This window comes from Rattus norvegicus, chromosome 4 (genome assembly GCF_021556685.1).
Source record: "Rattus norvegicus strain SHRSP/BbbUtx chromosome 4, alternate assembly SHRSP_T2T, whole genome shotgun sequence".
Taxonomy (NCBI): domain Eukaryota; kingdom Metazoa; phylum Chordata; class Mammalia; order Rodentia; family Muridae; genus Rattus; species Rattus norvegicus.
In genome coordinates, this window is record NC_141537.1 from 6,181,455 (window position 1) to 6,195,188 (window position 13,734).

Here is a 13,734-nt window from a genome sequence, read left to right on the forward strand (position 1 = left end):
TAGAAGTCAATAGTATTGGAATTTGGGTATAAGAGGGAAAGCAATGGAGGGAGCCAGGGAATAATGCTTTTTAATTATTTTATTTATTATTACTTCATGTGAGAGGTGGTATGTGCATGCCACAGTACATCAGAAAACAACTTTAAAGGGTCAGTTCACTCTTTCCATCATGAGGGAGAACTCCAAGGCTTAAATTCAAGCTCTCAGACTTCAAGGCAAGTGCCTTTACCCACTGAGCCATCTTATTTGGCCTGGCCTAATGTTCATTGTTGGTTGGTTGGTTGGTTGGTTGGTTGGTTGGTTGGTTGGTTGGTTGGTTGGTTTGTGTTTGAAGATTGCATTTCTTTATGTAGCCCTGGCTGTCCTGGAATTTGCTCTACAGACCACACTGCCCTCAAACTCAGAGGTCTACACCTGTTTCTGCCACCTTAGTACTGGAATTAAAGACAGGCACCACCTCCACTTAATAAGCCTAATGTTTTTGAACTAATACAATGCGGAGGTGGTGCTTTCTATTTTTAGCACTTGCCTTTGCCCTCAGAGGGCTCCATGATCATAAGCACAGTGGATACCACTGTGATAGAAAAGGTAGACATCCAGGCAGTGCCCAGCAGATCTATGTGGATCCCAAGACCATGCAAAACAGGGAGGGAAATGAGTGGGAGCAGGGAAAATGTGCTGGAATTCATGAACCCGGGCAAATATCAACCATAGCTGAATAGATCAGGTCATGGCTTTTCCTTAACATTAACTGTTAATGAAATCAGAGATAGTAACAAGATAAACTGCTTAACACTTCTCTGGACTGGCCTCTAGGCTACTCCCACACAGGTGAGAACACAGAAAATGCAAGCCCCCATTGCTCCCTGTTCCCAGCTATGACCTACTGCTATATCAGTAGTCCTCATAGCTTTTTCCAGGAGGAACTCTTAGTTGACCTTCTATGACAACAGCAGGAGCTGGAGGCAAGGTAAACCCTGGCTGGACCCAACAATCCTTGTACCTGTCTACCTGGATCTTAAGGTTGCTGCCCTGTACCTGGCCTCATGTATGCACAGTGCACATACAGGCACTTATGCCACACACAGAGGATTCATTTCTTTACCTCCTGAATTCAGTGCCCAACAATAACTGCCTCTCTACTTTGTGGGATAGAGACAGACCAACAGGGTACCTACCTGTCACTCATCAGTATTTGTGTGCCTATCATAAAATGGCCTTATATCTGAGCAATGTGTTTATGTAAGACATGATGTGTTCAGGCATGTCCTCCATAGGAATACAGAGATAATCAGTGATTAAAAGTAATCATTGCTCTTCCAGAGGAGTCCAGCACCTATTCTAGGTGGTTCATAGTTACCTGTAATTCCAGCTTCAGTGAATCTGATGTCCTCTTCTGGCTTCTGCAAGTACCCTACACACACACACACACACACACACACACACACACACACACACACACACACACATAAATAAATAAATAAATAAATAAATAAATAAATAAATAAATAAATATAATGTTTTTACTGTCCTCTAGGCCAAGATTTACTTACTAGTTAGGAGGGAGCAAAGCGTTGTCTCATTGTTTATAAACAATGTTTTTGTCATGGTGGTACTTTGGTTTTAAGATTTTTTTTATTTTTAATTTTTTAAGTTTGTGTGTGTGTATGTGTGCACGCGCTCATGCGCGTATGTGCATGTGCATGTGTGTGCTCACAGAGGCCTGAAGATGCTGTTGGATCCCTTGAAGCTAAGTTTACAGGTTGTTGTGAGCTACCTGACATGGTGGTAAGACTTGAACCCAGATCCTCTGCAAGAGCAGCAAGTTCTCTTAACTGCTGAGCTGTCTCTCCAGGCTACATTATTGGGGTTGAATTGTTTGGTTGGTTTGGTTTTTGAAATGATGGCCTCAAACTCAATATGTAGCCAAAAATGACCTTGACTCCTAATCTTCCTACTTCCAACTCCCAAGGGCCAGAATGGCTTGATGCCATGCCATACATGGAAAAATAGGGTTGTTTTTATTTTGTTACTAGGGACTTAATTTGTGGGCTTGGGCTTGTGAGAACACTTTTACAACTAAACTATATCCCCAGCTCTAAATAAAAGACCTGAAAAATGTTCACTCATACTCAGAAAGCCAGAGTTCAAAAATACATATATATAAGGAATTGGCACTTGTCCTTTATAAAACATCCCTACACACTGTGTGGTGTGAAGACAGCAGCTGAGATGCCAGGAACTGAGGCGATGTCTTGAATAAGGCAGTTATTAGTGGCCCTGGGACTTAATGTCTCTAGATTTTTCAGCACTTTAATGAGGGCAATGTGTAAGTAGGAAGGGCTATAATTCAGAAACTCTGCCTCCACTAGAAGACTCTGGGAAACGTTGTTGTAGGCAGAGACTGACACGAAAGCTTCTAGAAAGGGTTTTCAGAAGAATCAGAAACCTAGCAGAAGTAGGTATCAGGCTCACTTCCTGAGGACACCTAACCTCACCTTTGAGGAGGAGAAAGGAAGAGAGGGTCTCATTGCCAAGCCTCTTCCATTGAATCCACTCAAGGAAGAACAAATGTTGGGGTTACCTTCTGCACATTCTGTGAAAGTGTGCCTCTGTATATTCAGTTGTTAATTCTGAACTGACAAGGAGCTGGCCCATCACCAGGTTTCCTATTTTGTAAACATCCACCTTCCTTACTTGCTGATTGGCTTGATAAAGAATGGATACCCAATAGCTGAAGCAGGAAGGCAGAGCAGAACTTCTAAGCAGAGAACAGGTCTCTGGGAGAATTGATAGACAAAGGATTTGCCAGTGGGATGTGGAGAGGTACTGACATACCAGGGCTGAAGGAGTTGGTAAAGGACTCACCATGTGGCAAGATGTAGGAGTAGAATAGTCAGGATAATAGAGACAGAGTTAGCTGAGAGTCTGCCCAGTTAAAGAAAACCCTCAACTATCATAAACATTAATACGCCTCTGTATTATTATTTAACCACAGGCAGTTACAAGTCCTGCTATACACAAGGAACATGACTTGGTGGCCCTAAACAGGGCCAGATGGGCAAGACCAGGGTTGTCTCTTTCCAAACGGACAGAGAACTAAAGGAATGATGTGACATACCCACCCATCCCCTGCCAAAGACACAGGAGGGACCAAAACCCAAAGCAATTATATATAATTTATTTTTTTTACTTTATGTGCACTGGGGATTTGACTGCGTGTATGGCTGTGTAAGGGTATCAGATCCTCTGGAACTGGAGTTACAGACAGTGTGAATATTCATGTAGGTACTGGGAATTGAACTCAGACCTCTAGAAGAACAGCCAGTGCTCTTAACTGCTGAGCCATCTCTCCAGCCCTGGCCCCCAGCATCCCAATAACACAGTCAGTCAGCTCAAAGCACACAGGCTCAATGGGTTACTGACCTTCCTACAGGGAGTTTTCAAGGATGCACAAAGTGAGAAGGCAGCTTTTAGTTCTCTCCAGCTTGGGAAGCTGAGAAAATGACCTTTTACACAACCCATTTCCCTGAAGCCTAGGGATATGACTCCAATTCAGCTAAGATGTTTCTAACTCTATAACTTAGAAATCAGAAAGAAAAAAGGAAATTTTTAAATCCTAAAACAAGGCATAGAATTAGGGCACTTGTGAACAGAAACAATCAAGACTGAGAGCCACAAATTGTTATAGTTTTGTTAAAGGGCAGACTGCATAGCCAGCTTCAGTGTGTGTCTTTCCTGGCAACTCGGGAGATAACAGAGTGGATTGAAGGGTAATAGGTGAAGAGGAAGTGGAAGGGGCTGTCCCTGCCTCTACCTGTTTATTTTCTTAACAGTTGTTTTTAGTCTCTACCCACAATCCCTCAGAATCAAGCAAGCTGGGGCCAATATAAGCTGCCAGGTACAAGAGAAGAAAGTGCCAGTCTGCACTGACAGTTACCAACTGAAAAATATCAGGGAAGTTCAAGTATTGTCTACAAAATGGAAACTGTAATTTGTTTGCTTCATTGACCTTTATAAAGCTCACAGGACATGCCATGTGCATGCCGTACAGCAAGGCTCAAATGGTGAAGGCTTGCATATAATAATATGAAAAAGTATGGAGTACCCATTCAGCCTTGGGAGAGGAACACAAACCACCTAGCAGCATAGGGAGTGGAATAGGGAGTATCTATACTATCTCAAGTGGAGAGCACGGTGCTCAGCCTCTTCTGGAGACACCCATTGCCCAAGAGTCACTGGACCCAAGTACAAGCTTATTGTGAGTTCCTCTTCTGCCAAAGCCCCCACTCATCTTTGTATCCTTTTAAGGAGTCCTCTCCCTGGTCCCCAGCCTCCCCAGGACTTCCAATAGCCCCACAATATAATTTACAGGTCTGCTATCTGTTCCTCCATCCAAGAGTCTGCTTCAGGCTCCAGTTCTGAAGGGCATAACCACTTCCTAAAGGAAGTAGTGTTTGGACAGCAGCTCTCAAAGGGGGTGAATTCAATGTGCCAGACATCCAAGTTGAAAGCAAATCTGGCTCATTCCGCTGAGGAACATCAGGATGGGACTCCATTATGTCTGAGCCATCCCAGGTTCTTCCCATTACCACTCGATCCAGATGACTAGGAGGAGGAACAAAAGACACAAGAGCAGCTTCTGGGTTCCCTCTAAACTACTGTGAAGCTGACTGGTGTGCAGGATAAATGGCTCAGTGGTTAAGAGCACTGACTGCTCTTCCAGAGGTCCTGAGTTCAATTCCCAAGCAACCACATGGTGGCTCACAACCATCTCTAATGAAATCTGATGCCCTCTCTGGTGTGTCTGAAGACAGCTACAATGTACTCATATAAATAAAATAAATAAATCTTTTTTTAAAAAATGAAGACTAAAACAAGAAACCAACCGAAAATGAGTGCAGTGTCCTTGCTACACAGGTGTGCTGCACACTATGCACCAGAGGGGAGTACACCAGGAAGGGTGTGTTATATCCCAGGTAAACCATGCTCTGTTGCCCTCCTCTTTCTCTCCCTCTTAAATTCTGAACTCACAGGAAGAGGTGCTAAATGCTGATGACCATCTGCCAGACTTAGGTCACCTGATGCAGGTAGAGCTGGCACAGAGTTTATTAACACAGCCTACCCAATAAAATGAGCCAGAATCCCAGCACAGACATGCCAGGCTTTGGAATCTCAGTAGTTAGATGGCATGGAAAACATTGATGTGAAATAGTGTTGAGTGAGTTCAATACTGGGGACAGAAAACTAGCTAAGTTACTTACATTAAAAAGTAAAATAAGGTGTGTTGGTGCACACCTTTAATCTCAGCACCCGGGAGGCAGAGGCAGGCAGATCTCTTGAGTTCAAGGCTAGATTGGTCTACACAGCAAGTTCCAGGATAGCCAGGGCTACATGCACACACACAAAGAAAGAAAGAAAGAAAGAAAGAAAGAAAGAAAGAAAGAAAGAAAGAAAGAAAGAAAGAAAGAAAGAGAAGGAGGGAGGGAGGGAGGGAGGGAAGGAGGGGAAGGAAAAGGAAGGAAGGGAAAGGAAGGGGAAGGAAGGGAAAAAGAAAAGAAAAGGAAGGAAGTGAAAGGAAAGGGGAGGGGAAGAGAGGAGAGGAGAGGAGAGGAGAGGAGAGGAGAGGAGAGGAGAGGAGAGGAGAGGAGAGGAGAGGAGAGGAGAGGAGAGAGGTCAGACAGAGCTCTGCCACAGGAAACATGGGATAGAGGAGAACAATCTCCCACCTTCATCCACGTGCTAGATATACAGGCGTGGGAATCCATGAAGCTCTGCACATGTATGAGTATGTTTGGGGGGTCTGTACGTTTTTTCTCTAGACAAGGTCTTGGAGAACCCAGGCTAACCTTGAACTCACTGTAGCTGAGGAGGACCTTAAATCTCTGATCATACAGGCATATGCCACCATGTCTGATTTGATGTGGTACTGGGACTTTGTGTGGTGCATACCTGTAATCCTAGCATTTTGGAGGTAAAAGCGAGAGAATCAGGAGTTCAAGATCATCTTTGGCTACAGAATGAGTCTGAGGCCAGCTTGGGATACATGAGACAGGAAATACAAGTTAAACTGGGCATGGCATGGTGGTGTGCAACTTTAATCCCAGCATTTGGGAGGCAGAGGGAGGCAAATCTCTGTAAGTGCAAGGCTAGCTTGTGAGTTCCAGAACAACCAGAGCTATATAGTGAGACCCTATCTCACAAAGAAAATAAACAAACAAAGGAAATATTGGGGGTTTTTTTTGGTTCTTTTTTTTTCGGAGCTGGGGACCGAACCCAGGGCCTTGCGCTTCCTAGGTAAGCGCTCTACCACTGAGCTAAATCCCCAGCCCGGAAATATTGTTAAGTAAAATAAAATTCTATTAAAACCAAGAAAGAACATTCTAGTTCAATACCTGTTAACCTCTCCACCATAGCATTTACAAAACCACCAGAGCCAGTGTAGTGGCACATGTCCATCACTCCAACAGAACTGAACACGAAACAGAATAGTCATGAGTTTGAGGCCTGGAATCTCTACTAAGGCTCTGAACTTGCCCTGTGTCATAAAAAATAGAAAGAGAGACTAGAAAGAAGCTCAGAGTGAGTGCTTGCTGCTCTCCCAGAGGCCTCAAGTTCAGCCTTGTCTGGAAACAGTCACCAAAGATGTGGCTAGTGATATCACACTGCAGTATGACTGGGGACCTTAAGAGTAAAGGGTCAGGTTTTTTTTTTTTAAGCGGGATTCCCAAACCCGAGGATCCTTGCCCACAGCAGCTCGCTGCTCCCAAACCCCGTGGGAGAGAGACCTCACCGCCTGGACAGGTGGGCATTCCTGAGACTGCAGAGCAGAAGAGACCACCAACACTGCCCACCCCTGCCCACATCCCTGGCCCAAGAGGAAACTGTATACGGCCTCTGGGATCCGGTAGATAAGGGCACAGCAGCAGCAGGTCCCCTGCATCTGAGACACCTCCGGAACCTGAAGGGACCAGCCAGATAAACAGTTCTCTGGACCCAAATCCCGTGGGAGGGAGAGCTAAACCTTCAGAGAGGCAGACACACCTGGGAAACCAGAAGAGACTGCACTCTGCCCACATTACTGATTCCAGAGGAAAACACCAAACGCCATCTGGAACCCTGGTACATGGAAGCTCCCTGAAAGGGCGGCTCAGATCTTCCTGGTTGCTGCCACCACAGAGAGCTCTTAGGCAGCACCCCACAAGCAAACTTGAGCCTCGGGACCACAGGTAAGACCTTCCTGCTCCAAGCGACCTGCCTGGTGAACTCAGGACACAGGCCCACAGGAACAGCTGAAGACCAGTGGACAGGAAAAACTACACGCTCTAAAGCAGAACACTCTGTTCCCATAACTGGCTGAAAGAAAACAGGAAAACAGGTCTACAGCACTCCTGACACACAGGCTTATAGGACAGTCTAGCCACTGTCAGAAATAGAAGAACAAAGTAACACTAGAGATAATCTGATGGCAAGAGGCAAACACAGGAATCCAAGCAACAGAAACCAAGACTACATGGCATCATCGGAGCCCAATTCTCCCACCAAAGCAAACACTGAATATGCAAACACACCAGAAAAGCAAGATCTAGATTTAAAACCATATTTGATCATGATGCTGGAGGACTTCAAGAAAGACATGAAGAACTCCCTTAGAGAAACGCAGGAAAACATAAATAACCAAGTAGAAGCCTACAGAGAGGAATCACAAAAATCCCTGAAAGAATTCCAGGAAAACACAATCAGACAGTTGAAGGAATTAAAAATGGAAATAGAAGCAATCAAGAAAGAACACATGGAAACAACCCTGGATATAGAAAACCAAAAGAAGAGACAAGGAGCCGTAGATACAACCTTCACCAACAGAATACAAGAGATAGAAGAGAGAATCTCAGGAACAGAAGATTCCATAGAAATCATCGACTCAACTGTCAAAGATAATGTAAAGCAGAAAAAGCTACTGGTCCAAAACATACAGGAAATCCAGGACTCAATGAGAAGATCAAACCTAAGGATGATAGGTATAGAAGAGAGTGAAGACTCCCAGCTCAAAGGACCAGTAAATATCTTCAACAAAATCATTGAAGAAAACTTCCCTACCCTAAGGAAAGAGATACCCATAAGCATACAAGAAGCCTACAGAAATCCAAATAGATTGGACCAGAAAAGAAATTCCTCCCGTCACATAATAGTCAAAACACCAAATGCACAAAATAAAGAAAGAATATTAAAAGCAGTAAGGGAAAAAGGTCAAGTAACATATAAAGGCAGACCTATCAGAATCACACCAGACTTTTTGCCAGAGACTATGAAAGCCAGAAGATCCTGGACAGATGTTATACAGACCCTAAGAGAACACAAATGCCAGCCCAGGTTACTGTATCCTGAAAAACTCTCAATTAACATAGATGGAGAAACCAAGACATTCCATGTCAAAACCAAATTTACACAATATCTTTCTACAAATCCAGCACTACAAAGGATAATAATGGTAAAGCCCAACATAAGGAGGCAAGCTATACCCTAGAAGAAGCAAGAAACTAATCGTCTTGGCAACAAAACAAAGAGAAGAAAAGCACACAAACATAACCTCATATCCAAATATGAATATAACAGGAAGCAATAGTCACTATTACTTAATATCTCTCAACATCACTGGCCTCAACTCCCCAATAAAAAGACATAGATTAACAAACTGGATACGCAATGAGGACCCTGCATTCTGCTGCCTACAGGAAACACACCTCAGAGACAAAGACAGACACTACCTCAGAGTGAAAGGCTGGAAAACAACTTTCCAAGCAAATGGTCGGAAGAAACAAGCTGGAGTAGCCATTCTATATCAAATAAAAGCAATTTTCAAATAAAAGTCATCAAAAAAGATAACACTTCATATTCATCAAAGGAAAAATCCACCAAGATGAACTCTCAATCCTAAATATCTATGCCCCAAATACAAGGGCACCTACATATGTAAAAGAAACCTTACTAAAGCTCAAAACACACATTGCACCTCACACAATAATAGTAGGAGATTTCAACACCCCACTCTCATCAATGGACAGATCATGGAAACAGAAATTAAACAGAGACGTAGACAGACTAAGAGAAGTCAGGAACCAAATGGACTTAACAGATATTTATAGAACATTCTATCCTAAAGCAAAAGGATATACCTTCTTCTCAGCTCCTCATGGCACTTTCTCCAAAATTGACCATATAATTGGTCAAACAACAGGCCTCAACAGGTACAGAAAGATAGAAATAATCCCATGCGTGCTATCAGACCACCACGTCCTAAAGCTGGTCTTTAATAACAATAAGGGAAGAACGCCCACATATACGTGGTAGTTGAACAATGCTCTACTCAACGATAACCTGGTCAAGGAAGAGATAAAGAAATTAAAGACTTCTTAGAATTTAATGAAAATGAAGGCACAACATACCCAAACTTATGGGACACAATGAAAGCTGTGCTAAGAGGAAAACTCATAGCACTGAGTGCCTGAAGAAAGAAACAGGAAAGAGCATATGTCACCAGCTTGACAGCACACCTAAAAACTCTAGAACAAAAAGAAGCAAATACACACACGAGGAGTAGAAGGCAGGAAATAATCAAACTCAGAGCTGAAATCAACCAAGTAGAAACAAAAAGGACCACAGAAAGAATCAACAAAACCGGGGTTGGGGATTTGGCTCAGTGGTAGAGCGCTTGCCTAGCATGTGCAAGGCCCTGGGTTCGGTCCCCAGCCCCGGAAAAAAGAAAAAAAAAAAAAAAAAGAATCAACAGAACCAAAGAGAGAAAATCAACAAGATAGATAAACCCTTAGCCAGACTAACAAGAGGACACAGAGAGTGTGTCCAAATTAACAAAATCAGAAATGAAAAGGGAGACATAACTACAGATTCAGAGGAAATTCAAAAAATCATCAGATCTTACTATAAAAGCCTGTATTCAACAAAACTTGAAAATCTGCAGGAGAGGGGTTGGGGATTTAGCTCAGTGGTTAGAGCACTTGCCTAGGAAGCGCAAGGCCCTGGGTTTGGTCCCCAGCCCCGAAAAAAAAGAACCAAAAAAAAAAAAAAGAAAAAAAAAAAGAAAATCTGCAGGAAATGGACAATTTCCTAGACAGATACCAGGTACCGAAGTTAAATCAGGAACAGATATACCAGTTAAACAACCCTATCATAACTCCTAAGGAAATAGAAGCAGTCATTAAAGGTCTCCCAACCAAAAAGAGCCCAGGTCCAGACGGGTTTAGTGCAGAATTCTATCAGACCTTCATAGAAGACCTCATACCAATATTATCCAAACTATTCCACAAAATTGAAACAGATGGATCACTACCGAATTCCTTCTATGAAGCCACAATTACTCTTATACCTAAACCACATAAAGACCCAACAAAGAAAGAGAACTTCAGATCAATTTCCCTTATGAATATCAACGTAAAAATACTCAATAAAATTCTGGCAAACCGAATCCAAGAGCACATCAAAGCAATCATCCACCATGATCAAGTAGGCTTCATCCCAGGCATGCAGGGGTGGTTTAATATATGGAAAACCATCAACTTGATCCATTATATGAACAAACTGAAAGAACAAAACCACATGATCATTTCATTAGATGCTGAGAAAGCATTTGACAAAATTCAACACCCCTTCATGATAAAAGTCCTGGAAAGAATAGGAATTCAAGGTCCATATCTAAACATAGTAAAAGCCATATACAGCGAACCAGTTGCTAACATTAAACTAAATGGAGAGAAACTTGAAGTAATCCCTCTAAAATCAGGGACTAGACAAGGCTGCCCACTCTCTCCCTACTTATTCAATATAGTTCTTGAAGTTCTAGCCAGAGCAATCAGACAACAAAAGGAGGTCAAGGGGATACAGATCGGAAAAGAAGAAGTCAAAATATCACTATTTGCAGATGATATGATAGTATATTTAAGTGATCCCAAAAGTTCCACCAGACAACTACTAAAGCTGATAAATAACTTCAGCAAAGTGGCTGGGTATACAATTAACTCAAATAAATCAGTAGCCTACCTCTACACAAAAGAGAAACAAGCCGAGAAAGAAATTAGGGAAACGACACCCTTCATAATAGACCCAAATAATATAAAGTACCTCGGTGTGACTTTAACCAAGCAAGTAAAAGATCTGTACAATAAGAACTTCAAGACTCTGAAGAAAGAAATTGAAGAAAACCTCAGAAGATGGAAAGATCTCCCATGCTCATGGATTGGCAGGATTAATATAGTAAAAATGGTCATTTTACCAAAAGCGATCTACAGATTCAATGCAATCCCCATCAAAATACCAATCCAATTCTTCAAAGAGTTAGACAGAACAATTTGCAAATTCATCCGGAATAACAAAAAACCCAGGACAGCTAAAACTATCCTCAACAATAAAAGGACTTCAGGGAGAATCACGATCCCTAAACTCAAGCAGTATTACAGAGCAATAGTGATAAAAACTGCATGGTATTGGTACAGAGACAGACAGACCAATGGAATAGAATTGAAGACCCAGAAATGAACCCACACACCTATGGTCACTTGATTTTTGACAAAGGAGCCAAAACCATCCAATGGAAAAAAGATAGCATTTTCAGCAAATGGTGCTGGTTCAACTGGAGGGCAACATGTAGAAGAATGCAGATCGATCCATGCTTATCACCATGTACAAAGCTTAAGTCCAAGTGGATCAAGGACCTCCACATCAAACCAGATACACTCAAACTAATACAAGAAAAACTAGGGCAGCATCTGGAACACATGGGCACTGGAAAAAAATTTCCTGAACAAAACACCAATGGCTTATGCTCTAAGATCAAGAATCAACAAATGGCATCACATAAAACTGCAAAGCTTCTACAAGGCAAAGGACACTGTGGTTAGGACAAAACGGCAACCAACAGATTGGGAAAAGATCTTTACCAATCCTACAACAGATAGAGGCCTTATATCCAAAATATACAAAGAACTCAAGAAGTTAGACCACAGGGAGACAAATAACCCTATTAAAAAATGGGGTTCAGAGCTAAACAAAGAATTCACAGCTGAGGAATGTCGAATGGCTGAGAAACACCTCAAGAAATGTTCAATATCTTTAGTCATAAGGGAAATGCAAATCAAAACAACCCTGAGATTTCACCTCACACCAGTGAGAATGGCTAAGATCAAAAACTAAGGTGACAGCAAATGCTGTGGAGGATGTGGAGAAAGAGGAACACTCCTCCATTGTTAGTGGGATTGCAGACTGGTACAACCATTCTGGAAATCAGTCTGGAGGTTCCTCAGAAAATTGGACATTGAACTGCCTGAGGATCCAGCTATACCTCTCTTGGGCATATACCCAAAAGATGCTCCAACATATAAGAAAGACAGGTGCTCCACTATGTTCATAGCAGCCTTATTTATAATAGCCAGAGCTGGAAAGAACCCAGATGCCCTTCAACAGAGGAATGGATACAGAAAATGTGGACTATGTGACTTATTCTACAGTTCATGCCAGGAAATTTGGTAAGTCGAGATCCGAGACTCAGGGGGCTTAGGTGACTCTCAGCTCCCTGCCATAGTCCTAACTTGGAACACACATGCCATGCTTCTCACATAAATGAGACGTGACTACAGGTCATATAGGCTCAAGACAGAGGTCTCCATGGTGATGTGCTACCTAGAGGCCCAGAGGGTGTAGCCAATAAGCTTTCCTTCCCAGACATTCCTTCCTGCAAAAGGTGTTTAATCTCAAGCCCATCTGAGAAGTGGGGTACGGTTTTACACATCCAATTTTCACCGTGACAATAAAGGTCTTAGAACCATGGACATCTCTTTTCATCAGGATCTGCTGTGAGGAGCCTTAGTAGCCTTTGCCTACAGAGCTGTTGTCTAGCCTCCTATAGAAGGCCTCTCTCTTCTCCCAGCCACAGCTACCAACAAGAGGGCCACCCACTGAGCCAAAGACCCATTGATTAGTCACCCTGGGACTGGCCAGAGCTCCCCTTCTCCCACCTTCCTGTCCCCAGACTAGGCCCAGACACAGCTCCTTTCTCAGCTCTTCTGAGATTCCCAGCAGTGCCTGGATGTCCAAAAGCCTGAGAACCCCATAGCCCCAGCCTCCTCACAGGTCTGCACCCCATTCCCCGCAACCAGGTCTAGCTTCCCTGCCCCCGGAGGGATGTCCCCAGTGCTTTACTACAGCCCATGCCACCCCAGAGTGCAGTCAAACTTTCCAGTGGCAGAGTGGAGGCAGGACCCCAAACCATACACTAACCCACCTGAGGCCACACTCCAAAACAGCACGGGAGTTCGTATGTAATTAATCCATCCTCAAGACACCGGGGAGAGAGCTAGCTCAGTAAATAAAGGCACTTGCTACTCAAGCCTAGTGACCTAAATTTAATCTCCAAATCCACATAAAGGAGAAAGAAGAGGGGTTGGGGATTTAGCTCAGTGGTAGAGCTCTTGCCTACCAATCGGAAGGCCCTGGGTTCGGTCCCCAGCTCCGAAAAAAAAAAAAGAAAAGAAAAGAAAAAAAGAAAAAGAAGAAAGAAGAAAACTGATGCCCCCAAGTTGTCCTCTGGCCAACACATGTGTGCTATATGTGTCCCCCACAGTAACAACAATAATAATAACAATAACAGCAATAACATTTGTTGTTGTTGTTGTTGTTGTTTTGAGACAGGGTTTCTCTGTGTAGACCAATCTGGCCTCAAACTCAAAG